Source organism: Oncorhynchus gorbuscha, unplaced genomic scaffold (genome assembly GCF_021184085.1).
Source record: "Oncorhynchus gorbuscha isolate QuinsamMale2020 ecotype Even-year unplaced genomic scaffold, OgorEven_v1.0 Un_scaffold_3030, whole genome shotgun sequence".
In the NCBI taxonomy this organism is placed as follows: domain Eukaryota; kingdom Metazoa; phylum Chordata; class Actinopteri; order Salmoniformes; family Salmonidae; genus Oncorhynchus; species Oncorhynchus gorbuscha.
The window spans coordinates 5,629-32,500 of record NW_025747387.1 but is presented as its reverse complement, the minus strand read 5'-3'; the positions used below and the strand labels follow the sequence as shown (position 1 = coordinate 32,500).

The 26,872-nt window shown below is 39.2% G+C and overlaps 1 protein-coding gene across 1 annotated transcript in view; it reads right to left on the bottom strand.

The window, feature by feature from the left end:
• Positions 1-26,614, bottom strand: part of LOC124027240 (high affinity cAMP-specific and IBMX-insensitive 3',5'-cyclic phosphodiesterase 8A-like) — a gene marked incomplete at its 3' end in the record, with an annotated part of 52,293 nt that extends 25,679 nt beyond the window's left edge. Inside the window, exons 1-2 of the mRNA XM_046339703.1 lie at positions 26,415-26,614; positions 389-445 (exon numbers count right to left, since the gene is read on the bottom strand). The remainder of the gene's footprint in view (positions 1-388; positions 446-26,414) is intronic.
• Positions 26,615-26,872: the final 258 nt, after the last annotated feature.

The window sequence follows — 26,872 nt, the reverse complement described above, 5'->3', positions numbered from 1 at the left end:
AGTGACTGGTATATAGATGGAGACAATGATCATAGTGACTGGTATATAGATGGAGACTATGATCATAGTGACTGGTATATAGATGGAGACTACACTCAGTGACTGGTATATAGATGTAGACTATGATCATAGTGACTGGTATATAGATGTAGACTATGATCATAGTGACTGGTATATAGATGGAGACTACACTCAGTGACTGGTATATAGATGGAGACTACACTCAGTGACTGGTATATAGATGGAGACTATGATCATAGTGACTGGTATATAGATGGAGACTATGATCATAGTGACTGGTATATAGATGTAGACTATGATCATAGTGACTGGTATATAGATGGAGACTATCAGGACATAAAGAGAGGAGGGAGCGGAGGGAACATACCTTTTTACTACAGCGACTATCACAGTGTTTTCTGAAGAGGTCACCGCCCTGATCGACCTGAAGGGAAAACAAAGACACACATTTATCATTTGGCTAGAAAACATACTGGTGGAAACTGCCAAAGAGCCAGCATATCAATGGAGCAGGCCTAGACCTTGTGGTGCAGCTCGGATTCTCCCAGACCAAAGCTCTGTGTGCAGGATTGGTGCAGCTCCATGAGCAGGCCTAGGCCCTGTGGGGCAGCTCCGTGAGCAGGCCTAGGCCCTGTGGTGCAGCTCTATGAGCAGGCCTAGGCCCTGTGGTGCAGCTCCATGAGCAGGACTAGACCCTGTGGTGCAGCTCGGATTCTCCCAGACCAAAGCTCTGTGTGCAGGACTGGTGCAGCTCTGTGAGCAGTCCTAGGCCCTGTGGTGCAGCTCCACGAGCAGATCTTGGCCCAGTGAAAGAATGCAGTGTAGCAGTCGTGGTCATCTGGCTGTGGTTTCTCTTCAGCCAGTCACCATAAAGAAGCTTTAGTTCTCCACAGAGAGCCCTGCGTGTACACTGAACCTATAGACTGGCCAAGATGAATAAGGTTAACATACAGGCTACGGCCAGAGTCAATTAATGTTTGTAAACTTGTTTTTGGTTTGGGCCCGGGCTAAAGATAGAGTGGTGTGTGGAGTGGGGAGGAGGGGGGAGAGTTGTTGCTCGTTGAGAAGGGACCTGACTTCACCAGGTAGCAGGGGACTGAGGTCTGAGGACAGGCACACCGCAGAAACTAGAAAACCCATTGTTCCAATTTGGTAAACCCATCCAGCCAGTAAGGATGCTGCATTAGGATGCTGCATCAGGATGCTGCATTAGGATGCTGCATTAGGATGCTGCATTAGAAGGCTGTGACACACAGGCATAGTAACACACCAGCATAGTAACACACCAGCATAGTAACACACCAGCATAGTAACACACCAGCATAGTAACATACCAGCATAGTAACACACCAGCATAGTAACACACCAGCATAGTAACACACCAGCATAGTAACATACCAGCATAGTAACACACCAGCATAGTAACACACCAGCATAGTAACACACCAGCATAGTAACACACCAGCATAGTAACATACCAGCATAGTAACATACCAGCATAGTAACATAAAGGCATAGTAACATACCAGCATAGTAACATACCAGCATAGTAACAAACCAGCATAGTAACACACCAGCATAGTAACATAAAGGCATAGTAACATACCAGCATAGTAACATACCGGCATAGTAACATACCAGCATAGTAACATACCAGCATAGTAACACACCAGCATAGTAACACACCAGCATAGTAACACACCAGCATAGTAACATACCAACATAGTAACATACCAGCATAGTAACATACCAGCATAGTAACATAAAGGCATAGTAACACACCAGCATAGTAACACACCAGCATAGTAACACAACAGCATAGTAACATAAAGGCATAGTAACATACCAACATAGTAACACACCAGCATAGTAACATACCAGCAAAGTAACATACCAGCATAGTAACACACCAGCATAGTAACACACCAGCATAGTAACATACCAGCATAGTAACATACCAGCATAGTAACATACCAGCATAGTAACATAAAGGCATAGTAACATACCAGCATAGTAACATACCAGCATAGTAACATACCAGCATAGTAACATACCAGCATAGTAACATACCAGCATAGTAACATACCAGCATAGTAACATACCAGCATAGTAACACACCAGCATAGTAACATACCAGCATAGTAACACACCAGCATAGTAACATACCAGCATAGTAACATACCAGCATAGTAACACACCAGCATAGTAACACACCAGCATAGTAACACACCAGCATAGTAACACACCAGCATAGTAACATACCAGCATAGTAACACACCAGCATAGTAACATACCAGCATAGTAACACACCAGCATAGTAACATAAAGGCATAGTAACATACCAGCATAGTAACACACCAGCATAGTAACACACCAGTATAGTAACACACCAGCACAGTAACACACCAGCATAGTAACATACCAGCATAGTAACACACCAGCATAGTAACATACCAGCATAGTAACACACCAGCATAGTAACATACCAGCATAGTAACATACCAGCATAGTAACATAAAGGCATAGTAACATAAAGGCATAGTAACACACCAGCATAGTAACATACCAGCATAGTAACACACCAGCATAGTAACACACCAGCATAGTAACACACCAGCATAGTAACATACCAGCATAGTAACACACCAGCATAGTAACATACCAGCATAGTAACATACCAGCATAGTAACATAAAGGCATAGTAACATAAAGGCATAGTAACATACCAGAATAGTAACACACCAGCATAGTAACATAAAGGCATAGTAACATAAAGGCATAGTAACATAAAGGCATAGTAACATAAAGGCATAGTAACATAAAGGCATAGTAACACACCAGCATAGTAACATACCAGCATAGTAACACACCAGCATAGTAACACACCAGCATAGTAACACACCAGCATAGTAACATAAAGGCATAGTAACATACCAGCATAGTAACATAAAGGCATAGTAACATACCAGCATAGTAACATAAAGGCATAGTAACACACCAGCATAGTAACACACCAGCATAGTAACATAAAGGCATAGTAACATACCAGCATAGTAACACACCAGCATAGTAACATACCAACATAGTAACACACCAGCATAGTAACACACCAGCATAGTAACACACCAGCATAGTAACATAAAGGCATAGTAACATACCAGCATAGTAACATACCAGCATAGTAACATACCAGCATAGTAACATACCAGCATAGTAACACACCAGCATAGTAACACACCAGCATAGTAACATAAAGGCATAGTAACATACCAGCATAGTAACACACCAGCATAGTAACATAAAGGCATAGTAACATACCAGCATAGTAACATAAAGGCATAGTAACACACCAGCATAGTAACACACCAGCATAGTAACATAAAGGCATAGTAACATACCAGCATAGTAACACACCAGCATAGTAACATAAAGGCATAGTAACATACCAGCATAGTAACACACCAGCATAGTAAAATAAAGGCATAGTAACACACCAGCATAGTAACATAAAGGCATAGTAACATAAAGGCATAGTAACACACCAGCATAGTAACACACCAGCATAGTAACACACCAGCATAGTAACACACCAGCATAGTAACACACCAGCATAGTAACATACCAGCATAGTAACATACCAGCATAGTAACATACCAGCATAGTAACACACCAGCATAGTAACACACCAGCATAGTAACATAAAGGCATAGTAACACACCAGCATAGTAACATAAAGGCATAGTAACACACCAGCATAGTAACATAAAGGCATAGTAACACACCAGCATAGTAACATAAAGGCATAGTAACACACCAGCATAGTAACATAAAGGCATAGTAACATACCAGCATAGTAACACACCAGCATAGTAACACACCAGCATAGTAACATAAAGGCATAGTAACATACCAGCATAGTAACACACCAGCATAGTAACACACCAGCATAGTAACATAAAGGCATAGTAACATACCAGCATAGTAACATAAAGCATAGTAACATACCAGCATAGTAACATACCAGCATAGTAACATACCAGCATAGTAACATACCAGCATAGTAACACACCAGCATAGTAACACACCAGCATAGTAACATAAAGGCATAGTAACATACCAGCATAGTAACACACCAGCATAGTAACATACCAGCATAGTAACATACCAGCATAGTAACATACCAGCATAGTAACACACCAGCATAGTAACACACCAGCATAGTAACATAAAGGCATAGTAACATACCAGCATAGTAACACACCAGCATAGTAACACACCAGCATAGTAACACACCAGCATAGTAACATACCAGCATAGTAACACACCAGCATAGTAACACCACCAGCATATAGTAACACACCAGCATAGTAACATACCAGCATAGTAACACACCAGCATAGTAACACACCAGCATAGTAACACACCAGCATAGTAACACACCAGCATAGTAACACACCAGCATAGTAACACACCAGCATAGTAACATACCAGCATAGTAACATACCAGCATAGTAACATAAAGGCATAGTAACATACCAGCATAGTAACATACCAGCATAGTAACACACCAGCATAGTAACACACCAGCATAGTAACATACCAGGCATAGTAACATACCAGCATAGTAACATAAAGGCATAGTAACATACCAGCATAGTAACATACCAGCATAGTAACACACCAGCATAGTAACACAACATAGTAACACCAGCATAGTAACACACCAGCATAGTAACATACCAACATAGTAACATACCAGCATAGTAACATACCAGCATAGTAACATAAAGGCATAGTAACACACCAGCATAGTAACACACCAGCATAGTAACACAACAGCATAGTAACATAAAGGCATAGTAACATACCAACATAGTAACACACCAGCATAGTAACACACCATCATAGTAACACACCAGCATAGTAACATACCAGCAAAGTAACATACCAGCATAGTAACATACCAGCATAGTAACATACCAGCATAGTAACATACCAGCATAGTAACATAAAGGCATAGTAACATACCAGCATAGTAACACACCAGCATAGTAACATACCAGCATAGTAACATACCAGCATAGTAACATACCAGCATAGTAACATACCAGCATAGTAACATACCAGCATAGTAACACACCAGCATAGTAACATACCAGCATAGTAACACACCAGCATAGTAACATACCAGCATAGTAACATACCAGCATAGTAACACACCAGCATAGTAACACACCAGCATAGTAACACACCAGCATAGTAACACACCACACCGCATAGTAACATAGTAACATACCAGCATAGTAACACACCAGCATAGTAACATACCAGCATAGTAACATACCAGCATAGTAACATAAAGGCATAGTAACATACCAGCATAGTAACATACCAGCATAGTAACACACCAGCATAGTAACACACCAGCATAGTAACATACCAGCATAGTAACATACCAGCATAGTAACATACCAGCATAGTAACACACCAGCATAGTAACATACCAGCATAGTAACATAAAGGCATAGTAACATACCAACATAGTAACACACCAGCATAGTAACATAAAGGCATAGTCACATACCAGCATAGTAACACACCAGCATAGTAACACACCAGCATAGTAACATACCAGCATAGTAACACACCAGCATAGTAACACACCAGCATAGTAACACACCAGCATAGTAACATACCAGCATAGTAACACACCAGCATAGTAACACACCAGCATAGTAACACACCAGCATAGTAACACACCAGCATAGTAACACACCAGCATAGTAACATACCAGCATAGTAACATACCAGCATAGTAACATAAAGGCATAGTAACATACCAGCATAGTAACATACCAGCATAGTAACACACCAGCATAGTAACACACCAGCATAGTAACATAAAGGCATAGTAACATACCAGCATAGTAACATAAAGGCATAGTAACATACCAGCATAGTAACATACCAGCATAGTAACACACCAGCATAGTAACACAACAGCATAGTAACACACCAGCATTGTAACATACCAACATAGTAACATACCAGCATAGTAACATACCAGCATAGTAACATAAAGGCATAGTAACACACCAGCATAGTAACACACCAGCATAGTAACACAACAGCATAGTAACATAAAGGCATAGTAACATACCAACATAGTAACACACCAGCATAGTAACACACCATCATAGTAACACACCAGCATAGTAACATACCAGCAAAGTAACATACCAGCATAGTAACACACCAGCATAGTAACACACCAGCATAGTAACATACCAGCATAGTAACATACCAGCATAGTAACATACCAGCATAGTAACATAAAGGCATAGTAACATACCAGCATAGTAACACACCAGCATAGTAACATACCAGCATAGTAACATACCAGCATAGTAACATACCAGCATAGTAACATACCAGCATAGTAACATACCAGCATAGTAACATACCAGCATAGTAACACACCAGCATAGTAACATACCAGCATAGTAACACACCAGCATAGTAACATACCAGCATAGTAACATACCAGCATAGTAACACACCAGCATAGTAACACACCAGCATAGTAACACACCAGCATAGTAACACACCAGCATAGTAACATACCAGCATAGTAACACACCAGCATAGTAACATACCAGCATAGTAACACACCAGCATAGTAACATAAAGGCATAGTAACATACCAGCATAGTAACACACCAGCATAGTAACACACCAGCATAGTAACACACCAGCACAGTAACACACCAGCATAGTAACATACCAGCATAGTAACACACCAGCATAGTAACATACCAGCATAGTAACACACCAGCATAGTAACATACCAGCATAGTAACATACCAGCATAGTAACATAAAGGCATAGTAACACACCAGCATAGTAACATACCAGCATAGTAACACACCAGCATAGTAACACACCAGCATAGTAACACACCAGCATAGTAACATACCAGCATAGTAACACACCAGCATAGTAACATACCAGCATAGTAACATAAAGGCATAGTAACATAAAGGCATAGTAACATACCAGAATAGTAACACACCAGCATAGTAACATAAAGGCATAGTAACATAAAGGCATAGTAACATAAAGGCATAGTAACATAAAGGCATAGTAACACACCAGCATAGTAACATACCAGCATAGTAACACACCAGCATAGTAACACACCAGCATAGTAACACACCAGCATAGTAACATAAAGGCATAGTAACATACCAGCATAGTAACATAAAGGCATAGTAACATACCAGCATAGTAACATAAAGGCATAGTAACACACCAGCATAGTAACACACCAGCATATAACATAAAGGCATAGTAACATACAAGCATAGTAACACACCAGCATAGTAACATAAAGGCATAGTAACATACCAGCATAGTAACACACCAGCATAGTAACATAAAGGCATAGTAACACACCAGCATAGTAACACACCAGCATAGTAACACACCAGCATAGTAACACACCAGCATAGTAACACACCAGCATAGTAACATACCAGCATAGTAACATACCAGCATAGTAACATACCAGCATAGTAACACACCAGCATAGTAACACACCAGCATAGTAACATAAAGGCATAGTAACATAAAGGCATAGTAACATACCAGCATAGTAACACACCAGCATAGTAACACACCAGCATAGTAACATAAAGGCATAGTAACATACCAGCATAGTAACACACCAGCATAGTAACACACCAGCATAGTAACATAAAGGCATAGTAACATACCAGCATAGTAACATAAAGGCATAGTAACATACCAGCATAGTAACATACCAGCATAGTAACATACCAGCATAGTAACATACCAGCATAGTAACACACCAGCATAGTAACACACCAGCATAGTAACATAAAGGCATAGTAACATACCAACATAGTAACACACCAGCATAGTAACATACCAGCATAGTAACATACCAGCATAGTAACATACCAGCATAGTAACACACCAGCATAGTAACATACCAGCATAGTAACATAAAGGCATAGTAACATACCAGCATAGTAACACACCAGCATAGTAACACACCAGCATAGTAACACACCAGCATAGTAACATACCAGCATAGTAACATACCAGCATAGTAACATACCAGCATAGTAACACACCAGCATAGTAACACACCAGCATAGTAACATACCAGCATAGTAACATACCAGCATAGTAACATACCAGCATAGTAACATACCAGCATAGTAACACACCAGCATAGTAACATACCAGCATAGTAACATAAAGGCATAGTAACACACCAGCATAGTAACATACCAGCATAGTAACACACCAGCATAGTAACATACCAGCATAGTAACATACCAGCATAGTAACATAAAGGCATAGTAACATACCAGCATAGTAACATACCAGCATAGTAACACACCAGCATAGTAACACACCAGCATAGTAACATACCAGCATAGTAACATACCAGCATAGTAACATACCAGCATAGTAACACACCAGCATAGTAACATACCAGCATAGTAACATAAAGGCATAGTAACATACCAACATAGTAACACACCAGCATAGTAACATAAAGGCATAGTCACATACCAGCATAGTAACACACCAGCATAGTAACACACCAGCATAGTAACACACCAGCATAGTAACATACCAGCATAGTAACACACCAGCATAGTAACATAAAGGCATAGTAACATACCAGCATAGTAACACACCAGCATAGTAACATAAAGGCATAGTAACACACCAGCATAGTAACACACCAGCATAGTAACACACCAGCATAGTAACATAAAGGCATAGTAACATACCAGCATAGTAACATAAAGGCATAGTAACATACCAGCATAGTAACATACCAGCATAGTGACATACCAGCATAGTAACATACCAGCATAGTAACACACCAGCATAGTAACACACCAGCATAGTAACATAAAGGCATAGTAACATACCAACATAGTAACACACCAGCATAGTAACATACCAGCATAGTAACATACCAGCATAGTAACACACCAGCATAGTAACATACCAGCATAGTAACATACCAGCATAGTAACACACCAGCATAGTAACACACCAGCATAGTAACACACCAGCATAGTAACACACCAGCATAGTAACATACCAGCATAGTAACACACCAGCATAGTAACATACCAGCATAGTAACATACCAGCATAGTAACATAAAGGCATAGTAACATACCAGCATAGTAACATACCAGCATAGTAACACACCAGCATAGTAACACACCAGCATAGTAACATACCAGCATAGTAACATACCAGCATAGTAACATACCAGCATAGTAACACACCAGCATAGTAACATACCAGCATAGTAACATAAAGGCATAGTAACATACCAACATAGTAACACACCAGCATAGTAACATAAAGGCATAGTCACATACCAGCATAGTAACACACCAGCATAGTAACACACATAGTAACATACCAGCATAGTAACAGCATAGTAACACCAGCATAGTAACACACCAGCATAGTAACACACATACAGCATAGTAACACACCAGCATAGTAACATACCAGCATAGTAACACACCAGCATAGTAACACACCAGCATAGTAACACACCAGCATAGTAACACACCAGCATAGTAACACACCAGCATAGTAACACACCAGCATAGTAACATACCAGCATAGTAACATACCAGCATAGTAACATAAAGGCATAGTAACATACCAGCATAGTAACATACCAGCATAGTAACACACCAGCATAGTAACACACCAGCATAGTAACATAAACACACCAGCATAGTAACATAAAGGCATAGTAACATACCAGCATAGTAACATAAAGGCATAGTAACATACCAGCATAGTAACATACCAGCATAGTAACACACCAGCATAGTAACACAACAGCATAGTAACACACCAGCATTGTAACATACCAACATAGTAACATACCAGCATAGTAACATACCAGCATAGTAACATAAAGGCATAGTAACACACCAGCATAGTAACACACCAGCATAGTAAACACAACAGCATAGTAACATAAAGGCATAGTAACATACCAACATAGTAACACACCAGCATAGTAACACACCATCATAGTAACACACCAGCATAGTAACATACCAGCTAAGTAACATACCAGCATAGTAACACACCAGCATAGTAACACACCAGCATAGTAACATACCAGCATAGTAACATACCAGCATAGTAACATAACAGCATAGTAACATAAAGGCATAGTAACATACCAGCATAGTAACACACCAGCATAGTAACATACCAGCATAGTAACATACCAGCATAGTAACATACCAGCATAGTAACATACCAGCATAGTAACATACCAGCATAGTAACATACCAGCATAGTAACACACCAGCATAGTAACATACCAGCATAGTAACATACCAGCATAGTAACATACCAGCATAGTAACATACCAGCATAGTAACACACCAGCATAGTAACACACCAGCATAGTAACACACCAGCATAGTAACACACCAGCATAGTAACATACCAGCATAGTAACACACCAGCATAGTAACACACCAGCATACACACCAGCATAGTAACACACCAGCATAGTAACATAAAGGCATAGTAACATACCAGCATAGTAACACACCAGCATAGTAACACACCAGCATAGTAACACACCAGCATAGTAACACCAGCATAGTAACACACCAGCATAGTAACATACCAGCATAGTAACATACCAGCATAGTAACATACCAGCATAGTAACACACCAGCATAGTAACATACCAGCATAGTAACATACCAGCATAGTAACATAAAGGCATAGTAACACACCAGCATAGTAACATACCAGCATAGTAACACACCAGCATAGTAACACACCAGCATAGTAACACACCAGCATAGTAACATACCAGCATAGTAACACACCAGCATAGTAACATACCAGCATAGTAACATAAAGGCATAGTAACATAAAGCATAGTAACATACCAGAATAGTAACACACCAGCATAGTAACATAAAGGCATAGTAACATACCAGCATAGTAACATACCAGCATAGTAACATAAAGGCATAGTAACACACCAGCATAGTAACATACCAGCATAGTAACACACCAGCATAGTAACATAAAGTAGTAACACACCAGCATAGTAACACACCAGCATAGTAACATAGTAACAAGGCATAGTAACATACCAGCATAGTAACACACCAGTAACATAAAGGCATACAAGCATAGTAACACACCAGCATAGTAACATAAAGGCATAGTAACATACCAGCATAGTAACATAAGCATAGTAACACACCAGCATAGTAACACACCAGCATAGTAACATATAGTAGTAACATAGTAACATACCAGCATAGTAACATACCAGCATAGTAACATAAAGGCATAGTAACATACCAGCATAGTAACACACCAGCATAGTAACACACCAGCAACATAAAGGCATAGTAACACACATAGTAACAGCATAGTAACACACCAGCATAGTAACATACCAGCATAGTAACACACCAGCATAGTAGTAACATACCAGCATAGTAACACAGCATAGTAACAGCATAGTAACATACCAGCATAGTAACATACCAGCATAGTAACATAAAGGCATAGTAACATACCAGCATAGTAACACACCAGCATAGTAACACACCAGCATAGTAACATAAATAGTAACATACCAGCATAGGCATAGTAACACACCAGCATAGTAACATACCAGCATAGTAACATAGTAACCAGCATAGTAACACACCAGCATAGTAACACACCAGCATAGTAACACACCAGCATAGTAACATAAAGGCATAGTAACATACCAGCATAGTAACACACCAGCATAGTAACACACCAGCATAGTAACATACCAGCATAGTAACACACCAGCATAGTAACATACCAGCATAGTAACACACCAGCATAGTAACATAGTAACACCAGCATAGTAACATAAAGGCATAGTAACATACCAGCATAGTAACATAAGCATAGTAACACACCAGCATAGTAACACACCAGCATAACACACCAGCATAGTAACATACCAGCATAGTAACATACCAGCATAGTAACATACCAGCATAGTAACACAAGCATAGTAACATACAACATACCAGCATAGTAACACACCAGCATAGTAACATAAAGCATAGCATAGTAACATACCAACATAGTAACACACCAGCATAGTAACATACCAGCATAGTAACATACCAGCATAGTAACATACCAGCATAGTAACACACCAGCATAGTAACACACCAGCATAGTAACATAAGGCATAGTAACATATAGTAACATACCAGCATAGTAAACACACCAGCATAGTAACACACCAGCATAGTAACACACCAGCATAGTAACATACCAGCATAGTAACAGGCACCAGCATAGTAACATACCAGCATAGTAGCATAGTAACACACCAGCATAGTAACATACCAGCATAGTAACACACCAGCATAGTAACATACCAGTAACATACCAGCATAGTAACACACCAGCATAGTAACATACCAGCATAGTAACATACCAGCATAGTAACACACCAGCATAGTAACATACCAGCATAGTAACACACCAGCATAGTAACACACCAGCATAGTAACACACCAGCATAGTAACAACCAGCATAGTAACACACCAGCATAGTAACATACCAGCATAGTAACACACCAGCATAGTAACATACCAGCATAGTAACATACCAGCATAGTAACATAAAGGCATAGTAACATACCAGCATAGTAACATACCAGCATAGTAACACACCAGCATAGTAACACACCAGCATAGTAACATACCAGCATAGTAACATACCAGCATAGTAACATACCAGCATAGTAACACACCAGCATAGTAACATACCAGCATAGTAACATAAAGGCATAGTAACACACCAACATAGTAACATAAAGGCATAGTAACATACCAGCATAGTAACACACCAGCATAGTAACACACCAGCATAGTAACACACCAGCATAGTAACATACAGCATAGTAACACACCAGCATAGTAACACACCAGCATAGTAACATACCAGCATAGTAACACACCAGCATAGTAACACACCAGCATAGTAACACACCAGCATAGTAACACACCAGCATAGTAACATACCAGCATAGTAACATACCAGCATAGTAACATACCAGCATAGTAACATAAAGGCATAGTAACACACCAGCATACCAGTAGTAACACACCAGCATAGTAACACACCAGCATAGTAACATAAAGGCATAGTAACATACCAGCATAGTAACATACATAAACATACCAGCATAGTAACATACCAGCATAGTAACACACCAGCATAGTAACACAACAGCATAGTAACACACCAGCATAGTAACATACCAGCATAGTAACATACCAGCATAGTAACATACCAGCATAGTAACACACCAGCATAGTAACACACCAGCATAGTAACATAAAGGCATAGTAGTAACACACCAGCATAGTAACACACCAGCATAGTAACAACACCAGCATAGTAACATAGTAACACACCAGCATAGTAACATACCAGCATAGTAACATACCAGCATAGTAACATACCAGCATAGTAACATACCAGCATAGTAACACACCAGCATAGTAACAGTAACATACCAGCATAGTAACACACCAGCATAGTAACATACCAGCATAGTAACATACCAGCATAGTAACATACAGCCAGCATAGTAACATACCAGCATAGTAACATACCAGCATAGTAACATAAAGCATAGCATAGTAACATACCAGCATAGTAACATAGTAACATACCAGCATAGTAACATACCAGCATAGTAACACACCAGCATAGTAACACACCAGCATAGTAACATACCAGCATAGTAACATACCAGCATAGTAACATACCAGCATAGTAACACACCAGCATAGTAACATACCAGCATAGTAACATAAAGGCATAGTAACATACCAACATAGTAACACACCAGCATAGTAACATAAACACACCAGGCATAGTAACATACCAGCATAGTAACACACCAGCATAGTAACACACCAGCATAGTAACATACCAGCATAGTAACATACCAGCATAGTAACACACCAGCATAGTAACACACCAGGCATAGTAACATACCAGCATAGTAACACACCAGCATAGTAACACACCAGCATAGTAACACACCAGCATAGTAACACACCAGCATAGTAACACACCAGCATAGTAACACAGGCATAGTAACATAAAGGCATAGTAACATAAAGGCATAGTAACAGCATAGTAACATACATAGTAACAGCATAGTAACATAAAGGCATAGTAACATAAAGGCATAGTAACCAGCATAGTAACATACCAGCATAGTAACACACCAGCATAGTAACACACCAGCATAGTAACATACCAGGCATAGTAACATACCAGCATAGTAACATAAAGGCATAGTAACATACCAGCATAGTAACATACCAGCATAGTAACACACCAGCATAGTAACACACCAGCATAGTAACACACCAGCATAGTAACATACCAACATAGTAACATACCAGCATAGTAACATACCAGCATAGTAACATAAAGGCATAGTAACACACCAGCATAGTAACACACCAGCATAGTAACACAACAGCATAGTAACATAAAGGCATAGTAACATACCAACATAGTAACACACCAGCATAGTAACACACCAGCATAGTAACACACCAGCATAGTAACATACCAGCAAGTAACATACCAGCATAGTAACACACCAGCATAGTAACACACCAGCATAGTAACATACCAGCATAGTAACATACCAGCATAGTAACATAAACATAGCATAGTAACATAAGCATAGTAACATAGTAACATACCAGCATAGTAACACACCAGCATAGTAACATACCAGCATAGTAACATACCAGCATAGTAACATACCAGCATAGTAACATACCAGCATAGTAACATACCAGCAACATACCAGTAAACATACCAGCATAGTAACACACCAGCATAGTAACATACCCACAGCATAGTAACACACCAGCATAGTAACATACCAGCATAGTAACATACCAGCATAGTAACACACCAGCATAGTAACACACCAGCATAGTAACACACCAGCATAGTAACATACCAGCATAGTAACACACCAGCATAGTAACATACCAGCATAGTAACACACCAGCATAGTAACACACCAGCATAGTAACATAGTAACACACCAGCATAGTAACACACCAGCATAGTAACATACCAGCATAGTAACACACCAGCATAGTAACATACCAGCATAGTAACATACCAGCATAGTAACATAAAGGCATAGTAACATACCAGTAACATAGTAACATACCAGCATAGTAACACACCAGCATAGTAACACACCAGCATAGTAACATACCAGCATAGTAACACACCAGCATAGTAACATACCAGCATAGTAACATACCAGCATAGTAACACACCAGCATAGTAACATACCAGCATAGTAACATAAAGGCATAGTAACATACCAACATAGTAACACAGCCAGCATAGTAACATAAAGGCATAGTAACATACCAGCATAGTAACACACCAGCATAGTAACACACCAGCATAGTAACATACCAGCATAGTAACACACCAGCATAGTAACATACCAGCATAGTAACACACCAGCATAGTAACAGCATAGTAACATACATAGTAACAGCATAGTAACACACCAGCATAGTAACACACCAGCATAGTAACATAAACCAGCATAGTAACACACCAGCATAGTAACACACCAGCATAGTAACATACCAGCATAGTAACATACCAGCATAGTAACATAAGCATAGTAACATACCAGCATAGTAACATACCAGCATAGTAACATACCAGCATAGTAACACACCAGCATAGTAACACACCAGCATAGTAACATAAAGCATAGTAACATACCAGCATAGTAACCAGCATAGTAACATAAAGGCATAGTAACATACCAGCATAGTAACATACCATACCAGCATAGCATAGTAAACACACCAGCATAGTAACACAACAGCATAGTAACACACCAGCATAGTAACATACCAGCATAGTAACATACCAGCATAGTAACATACCAGCATAGTAACATAAAGCATAGTAACATAGTAACACACCAGCATAGTAACACACCAGCATAGTAACACAACAGCATAGTAACATAAAGGCATAGTAACATACCAGCATAGTAACACACCAGCATAGTAACACACCAGCATAGTAACACACCAGCATAGTAACATACCAGCATAGTAACATACCAGCATAGTAACACACCAGCATAGTAACACACACACAGCATAGTAACATACCAGCATAGTAACAGCATAGTAACATACCAGCATAGTAACATAAACACACCAGCATAGTAACATAAAGGCATAGTAACATACCAGCATAGTAACACACCAGCATAGTAACATACCAGCATAGTAACATACCAGCATAGTAACATACCAGCATAGTAACATACCAGCATAGTAACATACCAGCATAGTAACATACCAGCATAGTAACACACCAGCATAGTAACATACCAGCATAGTAACACACCAGCATAGTAACATACCAGCATAGTAACATACCAGCATAGTAACACACCAGCATAGTAACACACCAGCATAGTAACACACCAGCATAGTAACACACCAGCATAGTAACATATAGTAACCAGCATAGTAACACACCAGCATAGTAACATACCAGCATAGTAACACAAAGGCAGCATAGTAACATACCAGCATAGTAACATACCAGCATAGTAACACACCAGCATAGTAACATACCAGCATAGTAACACACCCAGCATAGTAACACACCAGCATAGTAACATACCAGCATAGTAACACACCAGCATAGTAACATACCAGCATAGTAACACACCAGCATAGTAACATACCAGGCATAGTAGCATAGTAACATACCAGCATAGTAACATAAAGGCATACCAGCATAGTAACACACCAGCATAGTAACATACCAGCATAGTAACACACCAGCATAGTAACACACCAGCATAGTAACACACCAGCATAGTAACACACCAGCATAGTAACATACCAGCATAGTAACACACCAGCATAGTAACACACCAGCATAACATACCAGCATAGTAACATACCAGCATAGTAACATAAAGGCATAGTAACATAAAGGCATAGTAACATACCAGCATAGTAACACACCAGCATAGTAACATAAATAGTAACATAGTAACATAAAGGCATAGTAACATACCAGCATAGTAACATAAAGGCATAGTAACACACCAGCATAGTAACATACCAGCATAGTAACACACCAGCATAGTAACACACCAGCATAGTAACATAGTAACACACCAGCATAGTACATACCAGCATAGTAACATACCAGCATAGTAACACACCAGCATAGTAACATAAGCATAGTAACATAGTAACATACCAGCATAGTAACACACCAGCATAGTAACATAAAGGCATAGTAACACACCAGCATAGTAACACACCAGCATAGTAACACACCAGCATAGTAACATAAATAAAGGCATAGTAACACACCAGCATAGTAACACAAAGCATAGTAACATACCAGCATAGTAACACACCAGCATAGTAACATACCAGCATAGTAACATACCAGCATAGTAACACACCAGCATAGTAACACACCAGCATAGTAACATAAAGGCATAGTAACATACCAACATAGTAACACACCAGCATAGTAACATACCAGCATAGTAACATACCAGCATAGTAACATACCAGCATAGTAACACACCAGCATAGTAACATACCAGCATAGTAACATAAAGGCATAGTAACATACCAGCAGCATAGTAACACACCAGCATAGTAACACACCAGCATAGTAACACACCAGCATAGTAACATACCAGCATAGTAACATACCAGCATAGTAACATACCAGCATAGTAACACACCAGCATAGTAACACACCAGCATAGTAACATACCAGCATAGTAACATACCAGCATAGTAACATACATAGTAACAGCATAGTAACATACCAGCATAGTAACATACCAGCATAGTAACATACCAGCATAGTAACATAAAGGCATAGTAACACACCAGCATAGTAACATACCAGCATAGTAACACACCAGCATAGTAACATACCAGCATAGTAACATACCAGCATAGTAACATAAAGCATAGTAACATACCAGCATAGTAACATACCAGCATAGTAACACACCAGCATAGTAACACACCAGCATAGTAACATACCAGCATAGTAACATACCAGCATAGTAACATACCAGCATAGTAACACACCAGCATAGTAACATACCAGCATAGTAACATAAAGGCATAGTAACATACCAACATAGTAACACACCAGCATAGTAACATAAAGGCATAGTCACATACCAGCATAGTAACACACCAGCATAGTAACACACCAGCATAGTAACACACCAGCATAGTAACATACCAGCATAGTAACACACCAGCATAGTAACATAAAGGCATAGTAACATACCAGCATAGTAACACACCAGCATAGTAACATAAAGGCATAGTAACACACCAGCATAGTAACACACCAGCATAGTAACACACCAGCATAGTAACACACCAGCATAGTAACATACCAGCATAGTAACATAAAGGCATAGTAACATACCAGCATAGTAACACACCAGCATAGTAACATACCAGCATAGTAACATAAAGGCATAGTAACATACCAGCATAGTAACATACCAGCATAGTAACATAAAGGCATAGTAACATACCAGCATAGTAACACACCAGCATAGTAACACACCAGCATAGTAACATAAAGGCATAGTAACATACCAGCATAGTAACATACCAGCATAGTAACATACCAGCATAGTAACACACCAGCATAGTAACACACCAGCATAGTAACATACCAGCATAGTAACATACCAGCATAGTAACACACCAGCATAGTAACATAAAGGCATAGTAACATACCATAGTAACATAAAGCATAGTAACATACCAAGGCATAGTAACATACCAGCATAGTAACACACCAGCATAGTAACATACCAGCATAGTAACATACCAGCATAGTAACATACCAGCATAGTAACATACCAGCATAGTAACATAAAGGCATAGTAACATACCAGCATAGTAACATAAAGGCATAGTAACATACCAGCATAGTAACAGCACCAGCATAGTAACATACCAGCATAGTAACATACCAGCATAGTAACACACCAGCATAGTAACATACCAGCATAGTAACATAAAGCATAGTAACATACCAGCATAGTAACATACCATAGCATAGCATAAACACACCAGCATAGTAACACACCAGCATAAACACACCAGCATAGTAACACACCAGCATAGTAACACACCAGCATAGTAACATACCAACATAGTAACATACCAGCATAGTAACATACCAGCATAGTAACATAAAGGCATAGTAACACACCAGCATAGTAACACACCAGCATAGTAACACACCAGCATAGTAACATAAAGGCATAGTAACATACCAACATAGTAACATACACATAGTAACATAGCATAGTAACACACCAGCATAGTAACACACCAGCATAGTAACATACCAGCAAAGTAACATACCAGCATAGTAACACACCAGCATAGTAACACACCAGCATAGTAACATACCAGCATAGTAACATACCAGCATAGTAACATACCAGCATAGTAACATAAATAGTAACACATAGTAACATACCAGCATAGTAACATACCAGCATAGTAACATACCAGCATAGTAACATAGCATAGTAACATACCAGCATAGTAACATACCAGCATAGTAACATAACATACCAGCATAGTAACACACCAGCATAGTAACATACCAGCATAGTAACACACCAGCATAGTAACATACCAGCATAGTAACATACCAGCATAGTAACATACCAGCATAGTAACACACCAGCATAGTAACACACCAGCATAGTAACACACCAGCATAGTAACATACACAGCATAGTAACATACCAGCATAGTAACATACCAGCATAGTAACACACCAGCATAGTAACATACCAGCATAGTAACATACCAGCATAGTAACACACCAGCATAGTAACACACCAGCATAGTAACATACCAGCATAGTAACACACCAGCATAGTAACATACCAGCATAGTAACACACCAGCATAGTAACATACCAGCATAGTAACATACCAGCATAGTAACATACCAGCATAGTAACATACCAGCATAGTAACATAAAGGCATAGTAACATAAAGGCATAGTAACACACCAGCATAGTAACATACCAGCATAGTAACACACCAGCATAGTAACACACCAGCATAGTAACACACCAGCATAGTAACATACCAGCATAGTAACACACCAGCATAGTAACATACCAGCATAGTAACATAAAGGCATAGTAACATAAAGGCATAGTAACATAAAGGCATAGTAACATAAAGGCATAGTAACACACCAGCATAGTAACATACCAGCATAGTAACACACCAGCATAGTAACACACCAGCATAGTAACACACCAGCATAGTAATATAAAGGCATAGTAACATACCAGCATAGTAACATAAAGGCATAGTAACATACCAGCATAGTAACATAAAGGCATAGTAATACACCAGCATAGTAACACACCAGCATAGTAACATAAAGGCATAGTAACATACCAGCATAGTAACACACCAGCATAGTAACATAAAGGCATAGTAACATACCAGCATAGTAACACACCAGCATAGTAACATAAAGGCATAGTAACACACCAGCATAGTAACACACCAGCATAGTAACACACCAGCATAGTAACACACCAGCATAGTAACATACCAGCATAGTAACATACCAGCATAGTAACATACCAGCATAGTAACATACCAGCATAGTAACATACCAGCATAGTAACACACCAGCATAGTAACACACCAGCATAGTAACATAAAGGCATAGTAACATACCAGCATAGTAACATAAAGGCATAGTAACATACCAGCATAGTAACACACCAGCATAGTAACATACCAGCATAGTAACATAAAGGCATAGTAACATACCAGCATAGTAACACACCAGCATAGTAACATGCCAGCATAGTAACACACCAGCATAGTAACACACCAGCATAGTAACACACCAGCATAGTAACACACCAGCATAGTAACATACCAACATAGTAACATACCAGCATAGTAACATACCAGCATAGTAACATAAAGGCATAGTAACACACAAGCATAGTAACACACCAGCATAGTAACACAACAGCATAGTAACATAAAGGCATAGTAACATACCAACATAGTAACACACCAGCATAGTAACACACCAGCATAGTAACACACCAGCATAGTAACATACCAGCAAAGTAACATACCAGCATAGTAACACACCAGCATAGTAACACACCAGCATAGTAACATACCAGCATAGTAACATACCAGCATAGTAACATACCAGCATAGTAACATAAAGGCATAGTAACATACCAGCATAGTAACATACCAGCATAGTAACATACCAGCATAGTAACATACCAGCATAGTAACATACCAGCATAGTAACATACCAGCATAGTAACATACCAGCATAGTAACACACCAGCATAGTAACATACCAGCATAGTAACACACCAGCATAGTAACATACCAGCATAGTAACATACCAGCATAGTAACACACCAGCATAGTAACACACCAGCATAGTAACACACCAGCATAGTAACACACCAGCATAGTAACATACCAGCATAGTAACACACCAGCATAGTAACATACCAGCATAGTAACACACCAGCATAGTAACATAACATACCAGCATAGTAACATACCAGCATAGTAACACACCAGCATAGTAACACACCAGCATAGTAACACACCAGCATAGTAACACACCAGCATAGTAACACACCAGCATAGTAACATACCAGCATAGTAACACACCAGCATAGTAACATACCAGCATAGTAACATACCAGCATAGTAACATAAAGGCATAGTAACATAAAGGCATAGTAACACACCAGCATAGTAACATACCAGCATAGTAACACACCAGCATAGTAACACACCAGCATAGTAACACACCAGCATAGTAACATACCAGCATAGTAACACACCAGCATAGTAACATACCAGCATAGTAACATAAAGGCATAGTAACATAAAGGCATAGTAACACACCAGCATAGTAACACACCAGCATAGTAACACACCAGCATAGTAATATAAAGGCATAGTAACATACCAGCATAGTAACATAAAGGCATAGTAACATACCAGCATAGTAACATAAAGGCATAGTAATACACCAGCATAGTAACACACCAGCATAGTAACATAAAGGCATAGTAACATACCAGCATAGTAACACACCAGCATAGTAACACACCAGCATAGTAACACACCAGCATAGTAACATACCAGCATAGTAACATACCAGCATAGTAACATACCAGCATAGTAACATACCAGCATAGTAACACACCAGCATAGTAACACACCAGCATAGTAACACACCAGCATAGTAACATAAAGGCATAGTAACATACCAGCATAGTAACACACCAGCATAGTAACATAAAGGCATAGTAACACACCAGCATAGTAACACACCAGCATAGTAACACACCAGCATAGTAACACACCAGCATAGTAACATACCAGCATAGTAACATAAAGGCATAGTAACATACCAGTATAGTAACATACCAGCATAGTAACATACCAGCATAGTAACACACCAGCATAGTAACATACCAGCATAGTAACATACCAGCATAGTAACATAAAGGCATAGTAACATACCAGCATAGTAACACACCAGCATAGTAACACACCAGCATAGTAACATAAAGGCATAGTAACATACCAGCATAGTAACATAAAGGCATAGTAACATACCAGCATAGTAACACACCAGCATAGTAACACACCAGCATAGTAATACACCAGCATAGTAACACACCAGCATAGTAACATACCAGCATAGTAACACACCAGCATAGTAACATACCAGCATAGTAACATACCAGCATAGTAACACACACCAGCATAGTAACATACCAGCATAGTAACATAAAGGCATAGTAACATAAAAGGCATAGTAACATACCAGCATAGTAACATACCAGCATAGTAACACACCAGCATAGTAACATAAAGGCATAGTAACATACCAGCATAGTAACATAAAGGCATAGTAACATAAAGGCATAGTAACATACCAGCATAGTAACATAAAGGCATAGTAACATTCCAGCATAGTAACACACCAGCATAGTAACATACCAGCATAGTAACATAAAGGCATAGTAACATACCAGCATAGTAACACACCAGCATAGTAACATACCAGCATAGTAACATACCAGCATAGTAACATACCAGCATAGTAACATACCATCATAGTAACATACCAGCATAGTAACATACCAGCATAGTAACACACCAGCATAGTAACATACCAGCATAGTAACACACCAGCATAGTAACATACCAGCATAGTAACATACCAGCATAGTAACATAAAGGCATAGTAACATAAAGGCATAGTAACACACCAGCATAGTAACATACCAGCATAGTAACACACCAGCATAGTAACACACCAGCATAGTAACACACCAGCATAGTAACATACCAGCATAGTAACACACCAGCATAGTAACATACCAGCATAGTAACATAAAGGCATAGTAACATAAAGGCATAGTAACATAAAGGCATAGTAACACACCAGCATAGTAACACACCAGCATAGTAACACACCAGCATAGTAATATAAAGGCATAGTAACATACCAGCATAGTAACATAAAGGCATAGTAACATACCAGCATAGTAACATAAAGGCATAGTAATACACCAGCATAGTAACACACCAGCATAGTAACATAAAGGCATAGTAACATACCAGCATAGTAACACACCAGCATAGTAACACACCAGCATAGTAACACACCAGCATAGTAACATACCAGCATAGTAACATACCAGCATAGTAACATACCAGCATAGTAACATACCAGCATAGTAACACACCAGCATAGTAACACACCAGCATAGTAACACACCAGCATAGTAACATAAAGGCATAGTAACATACCAGCATAGTAACACACCAGCATAGTAACATAAAGGCATAGTAACACACCAGCATAGTAACACACCAGCATAGTAACACACCAGCATAGTAACACACCAGCATAGTAACATACCAGCATAGTAACATAAAGGCATAGTAACATACCAGCATAGTAACATACCAGCATAGTAACATACCAGCATAGTAACACACCAGCATAGTAACATACCAGCATAGTAACATACCAGCATAGTAACATAAAGGCATAGTAACATACCAGCATAGTAACACACCAGCATAGTAACACACCAGCATAGTAACATAAAGGCATAGTAACATACCAGCATAGTAACATAAAGGCATAGTAACATACCAGCATAGTAACACACCAGCATAGTAACACACCAGCATAGTAATACACCAGCATAGTAACACACCAGCATAGTAACATACCAGCATAGTAACATACCAGCATAGTAACATACCAGCATAGTAACATACCAGCATAGTAACACACCAGCATAGTAACATAAAGGCATAGTAACATAAAGGCATAGTAACATAAAGGCATAGTAACATACCAGCATAGTAACATACCAGCATAGTAACACACCAGCATAGTAACATAAAGGCATAGTAACATACCAGCATAGTAACATAAAGGCATAGTAACATAAAGGCATAGTAACATACCAGCATAGTAACATAAAGGCATAGTAACATACCAGCATAGTAACACACCAGCATAGTAACATACCAGCATAGTAACATAAAGGCATAGTAACATACCAGCATAGTAACACACCAGCATAGTAACATACCAGCATAGTAACATACCAGCATAGTAACATACCAGCATAGTAACATACCATCATAGTAACATACCAGCATAGTAACATACCAGCATAGTAACACACCAGCATAGTAACACACCAGCATAGTAACATAAAGGCATAGTAACATACCAGCATAGTAACATACCAGCATAGTAACATACCAGCATAGTAACACACCAGCATAGTAACACACCAGCATAGTAACATAAAGGCATAGTAACATACCAGCATAGTAACATACCAGCATAGTAACACACCAGCATAGTAACATACCAGCATAGTAACACCCCAGCATAGTAACACACCAGCATAGTAACATAAAGGCATAGTAACATACCAACATAGTAACACACCAGCATAGTAACATACCAGCATAGTAACATACCAGCATAGTAACATACCAGCATAGTAACATACCAGCATAGTAACATACCAGCATAGTAACATACCAGCATAGTAACACACCAGCATAGTAACATACCAGCATAGTAACATAAAGGCATAGTAACACACCAGCATAGTAACATACCAGAATAGTAACACACCAGCATAGTAACATACCAGCATAGTAACATACCAGCATAGTAACATAAAGGCATAGTAACATACCAGCATAGTAACATACCAGCATAGTAACACACCAGCATAGTAACACACCAGCATAGTAACATACCAGCATAGTAACATACCAGCATAGTAACATACCAGCATAGTAACACACCAGCATAGTAACATACCAGCATAGTAACATAAAGGCATAGTAACATACCAACATAGTAACATAAAGGCATAGTAACATACCAGCATAGTAACACACCAGCATAGTAACATACCAGCATAGTAACATACCAGCATAGTAACATACCAGCATAGTAACACCCCAGCATAGTAACACACCAGCATAGTAACATAAAGGCATAGTAACATACCAACATAGTAACACACCCTAACCTACTGATATAATGTACCAGCATATACCTAACCTACTGATATAACGTACCAGCATATACCTAACCTACTGATATAACGTACCAGCATATACCTAACCTACTGATATAACAAGGTAACGTACCAGCATATACCTAACCTACTGATATAACGTACCAGCATATACCTAACCTACTGATATAACAAGGTAACGTACCAGCATATACCTAACCTACTGATATAATGTACCAGCATATACCTAACCTACTGATATAATGTACCAGCATATACCTAACCTACTGATATAACGTACCAGCATATACCTAACCTACTGATATAACATACCAGCATATACCTAACCTACTGATATAACAAGGTAACATACCAGCATATACCTAACCTACTGATATAACGTACCAGCATATACCTAACCTACTGATATAATGTACCAGCATATACCTAACCTACTGATATAACAAGGTAACATACCAGCATATACCTAACCTACTGATATAACGTACCAGCATATACCTAACCTACTGATATAACGTACCGGCATAGTGATTCAGCGTCGAAGTATCTGGAATGTCTGTGGTCGATGATGACGAGGTCGTGGTGCTTTTCCTGGAAACACTCCAGCGCTGCCTCTGGCGTCCTCGCCACGTTACACCTGAAATTGGCCTTCTCACACGCCCAGCAGAACCCATTATTCTGGCTGTCCTCTTTGGCAAATACTAACAGTACCTGTAAGGGGAGAGGTTAGAGGTTAAAGGTCAAATAGTAACTGTACCTGTAAGGGGAGAGGTTAAATGTCAAATACTAACAGTACCTGTAAGGGGAGAGGTTTGGGGTTAAAGGTCAAATACTAACTGTACCTGTAAGGGGAGAGGTTAGGGGTTAAAGGTCAAAGACTAACTGTACCTGTAAGGGGAGAGGTTAGGGGTTAAAGGTCAAAGACTAACTGTACCTGTAAGGGGACAGGTTAGGGGTTAAATGTCAAATACTAACTGT